Source organism: Haplochromis burtoni, unplaced genomic scaffold, assembly GCF_018398535.1.
Source record: "Haplochromis burtoni strain Fernald_Lab_line unplaced genomic scaffold, NCSU_Asbu1 Contig_190, whole genome shotgun sequence".
NCBI lineage: Eukaryota > Metazoa > Chordata > Actinopteri > Cichliformes > Cichlidae > Haplochromis > Haplochromis burtoni.
Genome location: NW_024582551.1, coordinates 88,060 through 106,243, shown reverse-complemented (window position 1 = coordinate 106,243; position 18,184 = coordinate 88,060). Strand labels below are relative to the sequence as shown.

At 43.7% G+C, this 18,184-nt stretch overlaps 2 long non-coding RNA genes across 2 annotated transcripts; both read right to left on the bottom strand.

Moving 5' to 3' along the window:
• Positions 1 to 2,961: 2,961 nt before the first annotated feature.
• On the bottom strand, positions 2,962 to 8,250 carry LOC121815352. The gene is made up of 3 exons (XR_006055000.1): positions 7,849 to 8,250; positions 5,869 to 5,983; positions 2,962 to 3,098 (listed from the first exon to the last, which is right to left on the bottom strand). It is a non-coding gene; the product is annotated as an uncharacterized LOC121815352 (long non-coding RNA).
• Positions 8,251 to 13,341: 5,091 nt separating this feature from the next.
• Positions 13,342 to 17,115, bottom strand: LOC121815351. Its single transcript, XR_006054999.1, has 3 exons — positions 16,973 to 17,115; positions 16,018 to 16,065; positions 13,342 to 14,138 (listed from the first exon to the last, which is right to left on the bottom strand). It is a non-coding gene; the product is annotated as an uncharacterized LOC121815351 (long non-coding RNA).
• Positions 17,116 to 18,184: the final 1,069 nt, after the last annotated feature.

Below are 18,184 nucleotides of genomic sequence, written 5' to 3'. Positions count from 1 at the left end.
CGTCTTCAAGCAACTTAAAGAAGTCCAGACGCTTTTCTTTCCAAGCTCCTTTGACTACGATGACTGAGAACCTTCACAGACATATCAGAGCGCTCATACTCTGCAGTTTGTGTTCAGATATAAATGCTTTTTCTTAATTTCCATATTTAGAATGATTAAAATGACCATTGACATGATCATTGTATCTCAGGTTCATCAAAATTTTCTCATGATAGTCTTTCTGGTTTAGCAATACTGTGCACCTACCCTTGTCTGCCGGAAGGATGATAATGTTGTTGACATCACTAAGTGATGTGCCTTCCTCTCCTCCATGGTGATGTTGGATGCTGGAGGCTTTGCATTGCTGAGACAGGCCGAAACTTTTGTCCGTAGTTGCTCTGCTTTCACTTCTGCAATATTTTTGTTTTAAATGGTTGTTTCTGTGGCTGTGATCAGCTCCACTAGCGGGATTTGTCTCGGTGTGACAACAAAGTTAAACCCTTTAGCAAGGATGTTTTTCTCTGTTTGGCTGTCTGTCAGACAAATTCTTCACCCACTTGTCCACATCCTCAGTGTGGCATCCTTCCCTCTTGAGGACACTCTCCGTATTTTGCTGTGGTTTCCAGCGTACAACAAGTAAGTCAGACTTCCTTTGTTGCCTGGTCTTAGACTTCTTGTGCTGTGCTAGACAAGCCTTCTTGGTGAATTCAAACACCTTTTTATAAGTATTCTCATCTAGAAGCATGGTAAGTCTGTCGGATCCGCTCCTCTTTAGATTTTAGAACGTCGATGGCAAAATGTGTTTGTCTCACTTGTTCATTAAGCAACTGGTGCTGTGCCTTCTGGAGATGTTATTGCTCGGAGGCCATTGACTGAAGAGCTCACTTGCAGACTTTTAGGAGTAATCCTGTTTTGTCTCAGGTTGAATCTCCGGTGGGTCCTGTAATCTGTGATCATATGTGCCGTTTGCTCATACTGATGTACAAACCTTAGGCAGTCCTTGCCAAAGTGGGTTAACATATCTTGATGCATGCTCAATCATCCAGGTAAGTAAATCCCAAACGGCTGATTCTGGAGGTTTTCAGTGGGAGAAACCAGCCCACTGAAGGAACAATGGGCTGTGAGCTCAGTTCCTTGATCATCGATATGCAAATTGTCATGAACATTGATCAACAACGAATGATCAAAAGCCATGAGTACCATTCACATAGAGTTGGTGAATGGCTGCAATCTGAAGAAGTTGCCTGGATGAGTGATGAAACGTTTCTCCTAGTGTGGAATAAGGGAAATATTTTACTGCTACTCATACTCATCATTATTACCATTGCATTAATCAAATTAATTATTTCAGTAAAACATTTATTGAAGCTGTTGGCATTACATTAACCTTTTTATTACAGGTACAGCTAACACACATTGCATTTTGTGCTTATCAAAGAGTTGGAGCTCGGTCAATTAATTGGAGGTTGTGAGCCTCGTTCGGCGCGATGTCCAGACGATCTATTGCGTAAGTGACTTGGACCCTTACGCCATTTACCATTTACCGATGTAAATGGTAAATGGCCTGCATTTGTACAGCGCTTTTCTAGTCCTTAAGGACCCCGAAGCGCTTTAATTCAGTCATGCACGCATTCACACACTGGTGATGGCAGCTACATTGTAGCCACAGCCACCCTGGGGCGCACTGACAGAGGCGAGGCTGCCGGACACAGGCGCCACCGGGCCCTCTGACCACCACCAGTAGGCAAACACGGGGTTAGTATCTTGCCCAAGGATATTTGGCAGCCAGGATGCAGCCTGGGATCGAACCACCGACCTTCTGATTAGTGGCTGACCTGCTCTGCCACCTGAGCTACAGCCAACCTTAGGAGGTTTCTGACTTTACAAGGGCACAGGACAGCCTGTGGTCATTCATGTCTCAGTCTGGAAAACATCCACTGCTCCATCCAGAACCAAAAGGATACATTTGATAAAATTTGGGGTCTCTTTCTGGAAAACTTCTCTAAACTTCAACTTAAGGATGTTCCAGCTGACTAACGGATTTGCTTCTCTAGTGGTCTGATGTCTGTCTGTGTTAACGGGAACGTGAAGCTCAGTGATGTCGTAGCTAACTTCTGTGTGGTTCTTATGGAAAGGGTTAGTTAATATCATAATCCCTCCCGGTTGTTGTGGCTTTTGTTATTTTGTTGAGGCCGGGGGGGGGGGGGGGGGGGGGTTTTTTTGTTTTGTTTTTTGTTTTTGTGTTGTTTTTAAAATTTATTTTATTTTGTTTTATTTTTTTCACATTTTTTGTTTGTTTTTTCCTTCTTCTCGTTACTTGTCTGGTTAATATATGAGAGGAAAACGATGTTCCAACAAGTTCTGTTTTGTAATTATTATAAACAGTTTGTGTTTTCCGTCTTCTTTTTGTCTGTGTAAACTATATCCATAAAATATTCAATTAAATATTTTGAATAACAAACTTTGAACTTTGGACGCCCCAGGACAGGAAGCCCCAGAGTCTCCTCTGCTGCTGAGGGTAAACTCATCCGAGCCACCAGCCTCAGATTAGAGCCCAGATAGATGCCACACAGAGCTCCAGTAGCAGACAAATCTCTACAAGTTCAGAGGAGACTGTGTGAATCAGGCCTTTATGGTCAAATAGCTGCTGAGAAACCACGACTAAAGATTTGTTTGGACCAAGAAACACAAAGAATGGACATTAGACCAGTGGACATCTGTGCTTTAGTCTGATGAGTCCAAATCTGATCGCTGAGTGATGGCAAAGGGCCAACAAGAGCTCAGCATCTCTGGGAACTCCTTCAAGACTGTTGGAAACCATTTCAGGAGACGACCTCATGAAGCTCACCGAGAGAATGACAAGAGTGAGCGAAGCAGTAATCACAGCAAAGAGTGGAAATTATGAATAGTCTACATTATCAAACATGTTTTGAGTTATTTCACACTGTTTTGTTTACTAAATAAGTCCATATGAGTGTGCACTCGTATTTTTGATGAGAATCTACAATGTAAATAGTTGTGAAAATAAAGAAAAACCATTAAATGAGACGTTAAATTCCCTACCAGCATTGCTCTGGGTCCCTGTGATCCAGAATTACACCTGGATCTCCTGGTTGGCCCTGAAACAACAACAGATTGGTCAAAACATTTACGAACCATCTGCTCTCATATGTTAATATGTGTGAACGGAATAATAAACTGGGAACTTGAGATACAGGGAGCGTTATGTGCTGTTGGCTTTCTCTGTTGTAAAGGAACAGGAAGTAGCTCGACGTCATTTAGATACAGAAACCACTTTCTGACTGAAGAGAGTCCGATGCAACAGTATTCAATTTGAAAAACCTACAAACACAGTCACTTTTACAGCTGGGTGCCATAGGAAGTGATGTCACGACCTCCAGCTGGCCCTGGTTCCCCAACTGGTCTATGTTTACCCTGCAAGAGGCACAGCTCACACTCTATTAACATCATGAGCAGTGATACTGTTTAAATCAGTCACTATAGGCTTATCTGCACCGGTGAAGTGAACCAGGCATTCCTTTGGGTCCTGGTTCGCCGCCGTTCCCCCGGCTCCCTGCAGCAACATTAATGCCTGATTACGAGTGTATATCCTTGTCATCAATATGAATAAATGACAATATTTAAAGTTGCGTACACACACACAGCTCCAGTGAATTTCTCTGGAAGTCTCTTTATGAGCCAAGTCCAACAGCTACACCACGCTGGAGTTAAACACATAACATAAAGGATCATCATTCATGAGAACTCTGTCTACTCGGCCAAAAACGACTGAAGGACTAAGTGTGTGCAGCTGCTCTGAACGAGCCTTTAGTGCTTGCTTCCTGGATGAGAAGTAGAGTAAAAAAGTGGTTAGAGAAAGAAGTTTATATATCCCACAGGGACGTGATTAGGAATATGGGACCAAGGTCGTTTACAGCGCTCACTGGCTCAAAATGGGTTTCCGTGCTTGGGATTCGCTGGGTACTACAGGCCAAGCCACTCAACAACCTCACATGTGGATACCCATCCACTCACGAAAGCTCCATATGACTGTCCCTGCCACAAACACATGACCCTACGCTGTGTCACTGCATCATTACATGCTTGGCACTGATCACCACCTGCACTCATGTATATATCTCTCTATGCAGCATTTTTAATTCTTATTCTCATGTATATATCTCATGTATATCTCATGCACATATCTTTCTACATAGCACTTTTAATTCTTATTCCTTCATGTCTATTTAATCGCAATTTATGACACTATGTTTGCACTGAAGCACCGCAGCAATTTCCTAATGTTGTAAACCTGCTCAACATTTGGCAATAAACTGATTCTGATTCTGATTCCAGAAATGAGACTTCTAAGAGCTCACAGTTTGATCCCAAGCAATCTTTGGTTCCAGGTGGAGTCCTGAATGCCACTTGGCTTTTGATACTCTCATTGACAAACTTAGCACTGCACCAGTTCTAGGTTTTGCTGATCCGGCATTGCCTTACATCTTCCACACTGACGCCAGTACCTCCGGATTGGGCGCCGCCCTTTACCAAGAGCAAGAGGGGAGACTTAGGGTGACAGCCTATGCCAGTAGGGCATTGTCATCCAGTGAAAGTCGTTACCCAGCTCACAAGCTTGAAGTTTTGGCACTGAAGTGGAGCGTGACAGAAACATTTCATGATTACTTGCATGGAGCAAATTTTACAGTGGTCACGGATAACAACCCTCTTACCTATATCTAGACATCAACAAAGTTGGATGCTACCGGCCATCGTTGGCTGGCTGTATTTCTACATTCTCGTTCAAGATACAGTATCGAGCTGGCAAGCAAAAACCTGAACCTGCTCAGAAAGATGAGGCGCTACTAATCAGTTTGCTCAACAACATCTCTCAAGCAACAGTGATGATGAAATATCAGCTGAAGTCGCTGATGCGATTTGCCAAAGCTGTCAGGACCCAAGCTGAGAATAGTTTGGTCGAATCCCTGTCCATCAACACAGTGCTTCCTGAGAATTACTCAGAAGATTCCCATGCACTTCCTGTTATTTCCACCATATCTATTTATCAAAAACAGAGAACCGATCCAACTCTCCGGGAGGTTATTCACCAGTTGGAGTCAGGAGAAAAGGTTCCCCCAACAGCCATGAAAGAGCTTCCTGAAATTCCTCTTCTCCGTAGAGAACTGAATAAATTGGAGCTGATTGATGGTATTCGCTATAGGAAGAGCTCAGTGGCCAGTGGATCTAAGAGCAGACCACAGCAACCTCCAGGTCCAAACTACTTGAAGGACTGTTTTGAGTTGACTGATATTTGTTGGATAACAAATGTTTTGAAGTTGTACAATCTGTATATTGCAGTTGAACTGTTTGTTAAATCCTAATTGGTTAAATATGTTGTTTTTTTATTTATAAGTTGTGTACACAGGAACAAGAATAACTTGTATTTAGCTTACCTGGCATTAACATTTTAATATTATTTTTGTGATTTCTTGTTGACCCTGTTTATTTAATACAGGCCAGGTGACCCTTTTGGGTTTAAAAAGGATGGCGAGCCGACGAACGGCTGGGAGCCGGACTCGTTTAGATACAGATGTGTGTTATTTATGGGGAACATTTTTTGATTTGAGAACCTATATTGCTTAATATAAGCTACAGGATTATTTAGTTGTGTTTGTGCACCCCAAATGGCTTTTTCTTTGTTTTGTTGAAATACATGATACCTGCAAAAGCTTTTGTGTTGTATTTATTAATTATTGACAATCAACTCCAGTAGCCGTTCTTACATCTTCTGATTAATAATAGCCCGATATTTAGCTTAATACCTGATATGCATTCATTCATTAGCGCTTTGTTAGTGTTACATGAGCATACCGTCACGATAGGACTCACCTGTGGCCCAGCAGCACCTGGGAGGTTCTCGGGTTCCTCTCTCACCAGGTGAGTCAGATATCTGTGCACAGTAACAGACCTTCTCACCACCGGGAGCTCTTCTTCTATTACGACCCTGCACAAGAAAGAAAAACATGAATCAAATGTATTTATTAACAGCGTTGTAAACCAGAGCGACCCTGTGCGTCACAAAAAAGGTCTTATAAAATCTTTAAAGTTGTATCTGTGCGTTTAAGGCAACAGATTAAAATGTGACTGAAGACTTTCAGCTTCGGTTTATCAAAGGTTTTATTAACTGTTCAGGGATGTCAGACATTTTCATGCACAGCCTCCAATTTTCAAAAGCTTTAAAAGCAATTGGAAAAAAAAACACAATTCAATATAATTAAATAATATATTTATATTAATATAAATATAAGTTTTTAAACTTGGATGAAAATCCAATGACTGCCTGATGTCTCTACAGTCCTGCAGGGACTGTAGAGACATCCAGGGACAAAAACCAAAAAACTTTAATTGTTAGTGCTTTTAATTGACAGGATTGTGTGCTGGGATTATGTGATCAATATGTTTTAGCACTTAAAATGAGCATTTGAATTAAAGTTGACAGCCTGTTCATTATTTACAGTCTTGCTGTTGTTGGGGGTGGGGAGGAGTGAGCAGGGTGAGTAGAGGTGTCAGAGGTGGAGCAGCAGCAGTGGGGCTGGGTGAGGGTTGGAGACCACCTCATGATGAATCAAACCTGTTGAAGTAATGATTCAGTTCGTTTGCCCACCTCGAGATGGCTCTGAGGCCCCTCCAGACCTCACCAACGTTGTTCTCTCGAAGCTGGTTCTCCATCTTCTGCCTGTAGCTGTCCTTCCCTTTCCTTATCAGTCCCCTCAGCTCTCTCTGCACCCTTTCCAGCTCCTCCTTGTCTCTAGATTTGAAGGCCCTCCTCTTCTGCTTGAGGACGGCTTTAATTTCTGGGGTAATCCAAGGTTTGTGAAATGTATTTATGTATTTATTCAAACTGGTATAATGTATACTGTGGTGGAAGGTTGGGATTTAAGAATTTACCTGAAAGTGGAATAATGGTTTAGTCTGTGACAGCTGAACATATTTAAGGCTGTCATTAGAGGGTTGATGTGCTGTGAAGAAGCTCGACAAGTGAATTGTTTGTAAGGAGCTGTATGGCAAATAAATACTTATTGTTCCACTACACTTGCCTTGGTCCATCTTACTGTGTTTCCAGCCGCTAAGGGCCGCCCTGTTACAATGCTCAACTGAGAGGAACACCGGCGGCAGACCCAGAACCAATGAGAGAGATTATATAGATCCGCTTGCCCGGGAATGTCTTAAATGTTCACTCCCCCAGTGCACGAGCTGAATGTGGAGTAGCAAAAGGGTCCAGCAATCAGTGATTAATGACACAGGTTTGATGCTACACTGGTACAACGAGCTTTACAAATACTCTGTGAAAGCTGCCAAAAACACTGAGAGCAAACAAACAGGCCCATGAATAAAAACCCTGTCCGACCGCAATACTTCACATACTCAAGACCAGTTATGTAACTAAATGAAAAACATCAGGAAACTCTTAAACAAATCTGTTTATACAAGAGGCCAAGTGCTTTGTAACTGCAAATCAGCCTTCATGTAACAGCATGAACGAGATGTCGTAAGTCTGATGAGCTCACCAGAATCATCTCCAGCATCCATCACTGATCCAGATGGATGTAGAAAAATGAACCTTACAGTTCAGCCCAACATTTAACACTATAAATAACTGAGACCCCCAAAAGCTGCAGTTCGTCTAATGTCCACCCGATGCTCCTAAAACGAGTCCCCTTACCAGCAGACACCTTCTCGTGCAGTTACCTCTGATCCCCTAAAACTCGACCATAAAGTTGTGGCTTCAAAGGACTACTCCACCAACCAGTGGGTGATGTCATGGTCACTACTTCCATGTTTTACATGCAGAGTATGGATGTGTCTTACCAGTGTCCCTGGGCTGCCGGGGTCTCCTTTGGGTGCTGGTCTGGTGCCGTCGACACCCGGGGTGCCCCGTCAGACAAACAAATCCAGAGTCGTGTTCGGTTCTTGAGCTTCCAGCTGTTTGTGGAGCTGCTGTCGGCGTCTGACAGAAGAAAGAGCAGATTTTACATTTTTACTGACATTAAAGACATTTAAGTTTCCTTGTATCTAGTCTGGTCACGTGTATGTTATCTTTCCATTTAGTTATTTTACTTTCTGTGTGTCGTCCTTTTGTCTCCTCGTGAAATCAGTCGTGTTTGTTTAATATCGAGTTCCTGCTCATTACTCCTGATTTGTGCCAGCTGTGTGCACAGCTGTCTGCCTGATCACCCTCACTGTCCCCTTCAGCGGTTTCTAGTTTTAGTGTTTATTCCCAATTACATTTAAGTAAGAGTAAAGCTGCCCTTTCAGTTTCTTATTTTGTGATTTTTGTTTACTCTTTTCTTTGTTTGGTACTTTGGATATTAGACTCAAACTGCTCGCCTGCGTCATCTACCAGCAAAGTCCTGCAGTAGTCCAGAGCTCTCCTATACCCCTGAGAGACTCGTAGTGCAGCCTAGATCCCGGCTAAGAGGTGACCGTGCTTTTGTCCTGGCAGCCCCGAGCTTCTGGAACAATCTTCCTGCTGCTATTCGCGCCTCTAATTCCATCTATTCATTTAACACGCTGTTAAAAACTTGGCTGTTTGACCGAGTGTTTTCAGCTAGTTAGTGCACATCCCCTATATTTTATCCTATAGTATTTATCTTCTACTGATGCTCCACTGTATAAATACCCCCACCTTATATTTATACTCAGTAATTCTCTTTTAAATTATATTCTGAAGTTTTATTGCTTATTTTATCTGTACTTTTTAGGGTTTTTTGGACTCCTATATCTTATATTCTAACCTTGTTGTGAAGCACTTTGATGTTTAAATGTGCTATAAATAAAGTTGTATTGCCTGCGATGCTGTGGTAGATATATGAATATCATATCATATCAAACATCCTTGAAAGAGTAGTTGTCAAACAGCTAACAGATCATCTGCAGAGGTTTATTTGAAGAGTTTCAGTCAGGTTTCAGAGCTCAGCACAGCACAGAAACAGCTTTAGTGAAGGTTACAAATGATCTTCTTATGGCCTCTGACAGTGGACTCATCTCTGTGCTTGTCCTGCTAGACCTCAGTGCAGCGTTCGATACTGTCGACCATAATATCCTATTAGAGCGATTAGAACATGCTGTAGGTATTACAGGTACTGCGCTGCAGTGGTTTGTATCATATCTATCTAATAGACTCCAGTTTGTGCATGTAAATGGAGAGTCCTCTTCACACACTGAGGTTAATTATGGAGTTCCACAGGGTTCAGTGCTAGGACCAATTCTGTTTACATTATACATGCTTCCCTTAGGCAGCATCATTAGAAGACATAGCATACATTTTCACTGCTATGCAGATGACACCCAGCTCTATCTGTCCATGAAGCCAGATAACACACACCAATTAGTTAAACTGCAGGAATGTCTTAAAGACATAAAGACCTGGATGGCCGCTAACTTTCTGCTTCTTAATTCAGATCAAAACTGAGGTTATTGTACTCGGCCCTGAAAATCTTAGAAATATGGTATCTAACCAGATTCTTACTCTGGATGGCATTACCTTGGCCTCCAGTAACGCTGTGAGGAACCTTGGAGTCTTTTTGCTAAAGCATATAGTTAGGGCTGGACCAGGTGACCCTGAATCCTCCCTTAGTTATGCTGCAATAGACGTAGGCTGCTGGGGATTCCCATGATGCATTGAGTTTTTCCTTTCCAGTCACCTTTCTCACTCACTATGTATTAACAGACCTCTCTGCATTGAATCATATCTGTTATTAACCTCTGTCTCTCTTCCACAGCATGTCTTTATCCTGTCTTCCTTCTCTCACCCCAACCGGTCGCAGCAGATGGCCCCGCCCCTCCCTGAGCCTGGTTCTGCCGGAGGTTTCTTCCTGTTAAAAGGGAGTTTTTCCTTCCCACTGTCGCCAAAGTGCTTGCTCATAGGGGGTCATATGATTGTTGGGTTTTTCTCTGTATCTATGAAGCACCTTGAGGCGACTTTTGTTGTGATTTGGCGCTATATAAATAAAATTGAATTGTTCCAACTTAATACCTCAGGCAACAGAAACCCAAGAAAGAGGAGGGAGACGAGGAACCATCATGGAAGTACAGGCCCCTGCACGTAGAGGAGATGGCTAATATCCAGAAATCCTACCAGTGGCAGGACAAAGCTAGACTTAAAGGGAAGCTCTAATAATATCAAGAGCTGGAGAGGATGTGGAGGGTGAAGGTAACAGTGGTCACAGTGGTAATCAAAGCACTTGGTACGGTGACCCCCAAACTAGGCAAGTGGCTCCAGCAGATCCCAGGAACAACATCGGAGATCTCTGTGAAGAAGAGTGCAGTCCTAGGAACAGCTGAGATACTGCACAGGACTCACACAGACAGGACTGGAACTCAAAACGCTGCCTTAATGCTGAAAAACCCTCATAAAAATAACTCAAAAACAAAACAAAGTAGAAACACTGGAACACGACAAACACACGGCATGGAGAAAGTACGACACAAAAGACAGCAAAGGCAAACAGAGGGCTTATATACACAGGGAGTAATCAGGGAATGGGAAACAGGAGGGAGACACAGCTGGGAGAGATTAGGACTAACGAGACAGGGGCAGGTAAAACTGAATACACTGACATAGGACTTGGACTATCAAAATAAAACAGGAAATAAGACACAAATCACAAACACTCAAACGTGACACTGAAGGATAGCCAGAAGGAATATAACCCATGAAACAGAAGACAGTGACTTAAACTAGAGGCCAGAACAACAAATGACACAAAGAGAACAAAACCCTTAGTGCACTGTATATTTAATTTGAAGAAAGAAAGACAAAATCTGAGATCTCACAGTACTACTTCAAGATTAAAGAGTAAACAGTATTTCAACTTTAACCCTGAAATATTATATAATTTTATAATAATTATTATTATATAATTTATTTCATTACTGAAATATTTTTATTTTCAAAATTAACAAAAATAAAAAAGATCTTTGATTAAAGCACAAAGATCTGAGATAACAGTTGAAACAGCATGAGGGGCATAAGGCAGTGTCAGTCCATGCAACATTCATCAGGCAGCACATTCTCAATGAATCCCAATCTGAAGAGGCGGCTGCACAGGCGTGCCAAGGTAACAACCACACTCGTCTTTTTGGGCTGAAGCGTTAATGCCCGTCTGCTCTGACACACCGTGAGCTGCTGCAGCTCAGTCTGTAGTTTGAGCTCCACTAAAAGTCTCAGCAGACAAGCAGCTGCTTTCACAACATCACAGCTGGAATCACACAAAACTGACCTGTGATCAGACATCATCAGATGATATTTCAGGAGGAGACAGACGGTAAACTGCGCATGCAATCATTTCCTCTCTGACACAACAGGAAATTCCAAACTTCCCAAATTGACTCAGAAAAATCTGCATATTTTCTTTGACTGCAAGATTAAAGAGAAAAAGACGTGAACCCACTTACAGCTCTGCTGCAGCAGCATCAGCACCTCTGCAACCAAACACAGCTGATCCAGAGCTGCAGCTCAGGGCTGCTTTTAGAGGAGGAGAGGGGCGATGGCGGGGGGGTGGAGGAGGAAAGGTGGCACCTCCTCCGGCTCCTCCCGTCATCTTCCTCATTAGAGGTGGATTTACATGTTTGACTTGTGAATCAAAAGGATTTTCTGGTCACACTGAAGCATCTGTTGTGAGTTTTGGAGAGAAAGCAACACATCGTCTGCACATAGACTGATTTTATGTTTACATTTTATGCCCTTAATCACTGTATTCTGTCTAATTGCTGCTGCTAGTGTTTCGACAAACACTGCAAACAGTGAAGGGGAGAGTGGGCATCCCTGCCTGGTGCCCCTCAGGAGACAGACGCTGGACGATGTTTGCTCATTTGTTCGGACACAGGCTGTTGGGGAGTTTTGTGTAAAGTTGCAAATAAAAATTTCCAGTTAACTCTTTAAAATGTGTGCAGAGACACGGGAGCAGAGAGCACGAGGCAGTTGGGAAGAAGATGTGGCACGAGAGCCAATGAACTGTTTACATCGCTGTAAATAAACGCACTCGTCATCATTAAGAGTCCTGCATCTGGGTCTTCACTCCCACATCCCCACGGTTGGCCAGCGCTAACCGTGACAAAGAAAGAATATTCCTTACTGTTGGGGTGAAGGGAGTGCCAAAGTCGCAAAGCCCAGCATCGCTCGTCTACAGTTTGATTATATTTGTGGACTGCGCTGACTTCCTGCTGTGTTGAGCCTTTCTCTCTATTTAGTCCGAAGATGAGGTCAAGTGAGTAATTTAGGTGTTCAGAGAGTGCAGTGGAAGAATGAGGCGTCGTCAACATTTGGGCCATATTCACTTACGATACACAGCTTGTTGTCAAGTATAGATCATTTAATAATTATGAATCTAATCTCTTGATCTATGACTGTGAGTACTTTCAAATTAATATTTTTATGTCTATTGCTAACCCCTTTGTAGCTCACTACATACATACAGGCTGAGAACACGTTAGGAAACCTGTGACAGGCCTGTGGGTCATGGTCTCGGTCATATCACCCAGTGTTTGGAGTTCCTTGTGTCCTTTGTCATGTTGTGTTACTATTTGTGTTTTAGGTCCAAGGTTTATTCAGTTTATTAGATTTCCCCTCGTGTCTTTGCCCTCTATGTCTCATGTTCCTCTGTTTCCTGTTTTATTGTGAAGGTCATGGTTGTGTGCATTTCCCAGTGTTCCCAGTATCGTTTTGTATTCCCTTTTCCATTCTGAGCAGTAAAGCTGTATTTTGAGTTCATGTTTCAGTGCATGAGTCTGCGTTTGGGTCCGCTCTGTGCTGCCTGTGACGTCTGCCTGGAGTTTTTCACGCTGGTTAAATATCTTTCTGTGCATTTTTAATGGGGCAAAACTGGAATTCACAGACTAATGAATAACATCACATTTCACCTTTACAGTCTGTGCAAAGTGAGGGACATGCCTGCTTCCTGATGATGCTCCCTTTGGCTCGTAGCGCTGCTGGTGGACCGTCCTGGAGCGGTGACACCGTCGGCGCTGAAGGTCATGTGACAGCCTTCAAACCCAAAGACGCATGATTTTCTTTTACAAAGGCTGGAATCCAATAAAACAAAAAGACTTAACACAAATGAATGAACACAATGCAGTGCCACCTTGAGGCAGGAACACAGCACAGCAGTACCGTCTTTGACCTGAACGCAGAGATTGAACCTCGCGTGACAGGATCACTGAATATTTCATATGAGCTTTAACATATCAGGTGGATAATGTTTTAAACTTTGTTGTGCTGCGTTTATCTCTTTTAATGTCAGGTTTGGGTTGTTTTCACTGAAATCCTGAAGAGGCACACAGACACGGACACATGTCGGACTTTTATCTAAACACAAACTTTTATTCAGAAACAAACAGTACAAAATACATGCAGCTGTTTCAGAGGAGCTGCTTCAAGGCACCTGCGAGCTTTGGAAATATTTGGATTTTAAAGGCAGGTTTTAATATTTTCAACAGCAGGGGGCAGCGTTTCTTGAGCTGGCGTTGTTTTAACTTTAGTTTTTGATGTTTCTAAATTTTCTCACAGATTTTGTTTGCCCGGCTGCAGCTGCAAAGGCACTGCACCAACGCCTGGTAGAAATTTGCATCACAGTCCTGCTTCCTTTGGCATCTGTTAAACATAATTCATAAAGGTTTTAGGCATAAAATCATTTTTCAACACATTCTCGTGATGTCTTCTCTTGGAAGCATTTAAAGTATTTAAAAATGAAAATACCTTTAAAAATAGCACCCTGTGACATAGAAAAGATTATTCCATTTCAGTAAAGTAGTTTCAGAGGAGTGAACTAAACTAACCATACATGGGTGGAGGACAAGGCGGCTCCTTGTGTGTGTTTAAGTCTTCACACTTTAACTGCCCAGAACAAAACCCACTGTGGACGAAGCTGCTCTGAGGTCGCTCTGCTGCTGTGTCAGCTCAGTGCAGATCGGTGGCCCAGCGCCTCATCTGTGCTTTGACAGACAAACTCTCTCACATTCTGCCTGCGTCGCAAAGCGGTTTTCGTTGCCTCCGCAGCCGCTGTACCAGAAACGGGAGCAGACGCTGCGTTTGTGGTCGAAGAACCACCTGACGGTGTAATTCACACAGTCGCCAGCATCCTTGCCGAGGAAGCAGATGCCTGCAAGAGGTGACAGGAGCGAGGAGGCAAAATCAGCTCACAGAAAAACAAACTTAATAAAACAGAACAGAAGAATAGAAGAGCCCTTTATTGTCATTGTACATGTGCAAAATTATGGGCGCTCTGCAACGGAGGAAGAAAATATATCAATAGTAAAGGGCTTCAGGAATACATAGCAGACAGATCGGGGTCAGCAACCTTTAACACCCAAAGAGCAGTTTGGACCCAGCTTGTTGTTACCATAGTTCATGAGCTCCTCCATGAACTATGGTAACAACAAGCTGGGTCCAAAGCTGGTCACATACGTTTGTGGATCCAAAGATCCATGCTTGGCCTGCCTGGGGTTGAAAGCCTCGATAAATGCATGGCGCTTCGGCGGGTACGGTTATTTTGAGCGATGAAGAATACTAACATATAATTTTATTTTTGTATTTCAAGATCACGATAATCTTCCAATTTCGAACTACAAGTTAAAAAAGAACCAAGACAATTAAAATACACTTCAGTTACTTGTCATTTTTTTCCAAACCACGTGGAGCCGCAGTATAAGGACTAAAGAGCCGCAGGTTGCGACCCCTGCTCTAGAGGAATGTGAGTGTGTGAGCGTCCTGAGTGATGAGGGTCACTCAGACCGTGCCTCGGATTGGTGGGCAGGGGTCGGGGGAGAAGCTGTTAGTGAGTCTGGAGGTGTGGCAGCTGACTGACCTGAGGCGCAGACCAGAGGTCAAACAGGTGGTGGGCGGGGTCACCTGTGATAGCCACCTGTGATGGCCCTGGTTTACTTGAGACAGGAGGATCTGGCGATGGCCTCCAGGTGTGTCAGAGGGCAGCCAGTGATTTTTTGGGGGGTGCTAATGACCCTCAGTGCAGCCTTCCTGCTCTCAGTCGTGGCCCCTGAGTACAAACACAGGAGGATCACGCTCTCCACTGAGGAGGGTAGAGCAGCAGCTCTGGGGCTTCTTTGCCAGGGTGTTTGATTTGATTCTTGCAGACTATTATTAAATGCATAAACAATGAAGAGTGAACTGAACAGGAAGTCTGAGCTCGGATATCTGCCGTCTGCTCTGAAGGCTGGGAAATATCAGTCGTTGTCCTCAGAGGCTCACATGGCAGGCTAGCAGGACACTGGGCACAGTTTATGTATCGAGCTGCAAAGTGCAGCTGTGCTTCTTACTAATAACACTGTAACCTCCTGACACCCAGCACACTCGTTTATGTCGACCATCCATCCATCCATCCATCCATTCGCTTCCGCTTATCCTTTTCAGGGTCGCGGGGGGCGCTGGAGCCTATCCCAGCCGTCATAGGGCGAGAGGCAGGGTCCACCCTGGACAGGTCGCCAGTCTGTCGCAGGGCCAACACACAGGAACAGACAACCATTCACACTCACATTCACACCTAGTGGCAATTTGAATTATCCAATTAACCTATCCCCACAAGCTGCATGTCTTTGGACGGTGGGAGGAAGCCGGAGTACCCGGAGAGAACCCACGCAAACACGGGGAGAACATGCAAACTCCACACAGAAAGACCCCGGCCTGATGGTGGAATTGAACTCAGGACCTTCTTGCTGTGCGGCAACAGTGCTAACCACCGTGCCACCGTTTATGTCGTCTGAAGGGGAATTAATTTTAGTCTGTATCTTTTGACCGGTTTGAGCTACCCCACTAAAAGACTTTCCCTCAGTTCTTGGCTGGTTAAACTGAAGTAGGCTGAATGTTTGTGGCTCATGTTTTGGTCAATGTCTCCCTATTTGATGATTGCAGACTGCAGGTGCGATGTCACCGAGATCATCTGCGTTCCTCAAACTCAGCGTTCTTCCCGTCATCGTAGCGAGGAAGAGAAAGGACAGTGTGACTGAGAGCAGGTGGATGCTCACCTGTGGACACAAAACTGTCCAGCTGCTTCGTCGGCTCCACGTCCACATCTGTCAGAGACCAAACAGTCAGCAGGGAGTGTGAGCTAAAGCTGCAGAGCTTCAGTGAAGCAGGTTTCATTAGAGCACTTTACAACACCACAGGCTGAGTTACACCCACAGGGGAGAAATAAACAGCAACACAGACGGCCATAAACAGGCCAGTGATCCGAGTGTGTGCTTGTTAATGATGTGGACTCACTGCCGACTGAATGTGAACCATTCGTGGTTAAAATCTGTTTGTTTTTAACTAATTAGAAACATGTCTGTAAAGGTTCTCAGTCATCCAGCTCATCGTAGTCTGAGGAGCTTGGAAAGAAAAGCGTCTGGACTTCTTTAAGTTGCTTGAAGACGTTTATGCTTCTTCAGTTCTTAGAGCAACTGGTTTAAGCCCCGGCCCAAGAGGGGACGACGGACCCCCTAATGATCCTGTACCTAATCACACGAGCCGAGGTATGAAAACAGGTGCAGGTCACAATCAGCCAAGGGTTTGGGTGAAACCTAACTCCACCCTATCATGTGATTTCATTCCCGACACCTTAACACCCAATCACATCCTGGGCCTTCTGAGCTCAGGGAATCAGCCTCTTTGCTGATTTGATGGATAACCGCATGTTTTAAGAGCTTTCTTTACACGTGTGGGTTCACCCAACATCTTGGTTGATTGTGACCCCCACCCATTTTCACACCCAGGCAGAGGATCAATAGGAGGTCCACGACCCTCGTAGGGACACTCCCACAGGGCTTAAAAATCTGGGACGCTCCACCAGTCGCTCTGAGAACTGAAGAAGCTTCTCGGGTGAAACGTCTTCAAGAAACTGAAAGTGCAGATGCTTTTCTTTGTTTTTGAATGTTACTGAGCACTAATTAGTGAGTGTGTGTGTGTGTGTGTGTTTATGTGTGTGTGTGAGTGCTCTACCTGTGAGGTCAGCTCCTGAAAACGACCTCTTTCTTTTGCTCAGAGTGTTGATGACGCTCAGGTTTCTTGCCAAGATTCCCGTCTGCTCCTGGAACCAGTTTCTCGGCTGATCGGAAATCTCCAGCTCCCAGTCTGCTGAGCCCTGACTGGACACAGAGCAGCGGCACTCGCTGAGCCATCACAATAGCTTTCTGAATAACACGTTTAATTATTGCTGCTCCGAAACTGCTGTTTACTAACATTTATGTGCTTTATATTTCAAGGCATAGAAATACTACAGAGAAACCCAACAATCAGACGACCTCATATGAACAAGAACTTGGCAACGGTGGGAAGGAAAAACTCCCTTTTAACAGGAAGAAACCTCCAGCAGAACCAGGCTCAGGGAGGGGCGGGGCCATAAAAAACAAACTGGAGTCTATTAGATAGATATGATACAAACCACTGCAGTGCAGTACCTGTAATACCTACAGCATGTTCTAATCGCTCTAATAGGATATTATGGTCGACAGTATCGAACGCTGCACTGAGGTCTAGCAGGACAAGCACAGAGATGAGTCCACTGTCAGAGGCCATAAGAAGATCATTTGTAACCTTCACTAAAGCTGTTTCTGTGCTGTGCTGAGCTCTGAAACCTGACTGAAACTCTTCAAATAAACCTCTGCAGATGATCTGTTAGCTGTTTGACAACTACTCTTTCAAGGATGTTTGATATGAAAGGAAGGTTGGAGATTGGCCTATAATTAGCTAAGACTGCTGGGTCTAGAGATGCTTTTTGAGTAAAGGTTTAACTACAGCCAGCTTGAAGGCCTGTGGTACATAGCCGATCATTAGAGATAGGTTGATCATATTTAAGATCGAAGAATTAATTAATGGCAGGACTTCTTTGAGCAGTTTTGTAGGAATGGGGTCTAAAAGACACGTTGATGGTTTGGAGGAAGTAATTATTGAAGTTAACTCAGAAAGATCAATTGGAGAAAAAGAGTCTAACTTAACATCAATGGTACTAAGAGTAGCTGTAGATAATATTACATCTGTGGGATGATTACTGGTAATTTTTTCTCTAATGATAAAAATTTTATTTGTGAAGAAGTTCATGAAGTCATTACTAGTTAACGTTAAAGGGATGGTTGGCTCAACAGAGCTCTGACTGTTTGTCAGCCTGGCTACAGAGCTGAAGAGAAACCTGGGGTTGTTCTTATTTTCTTCAAT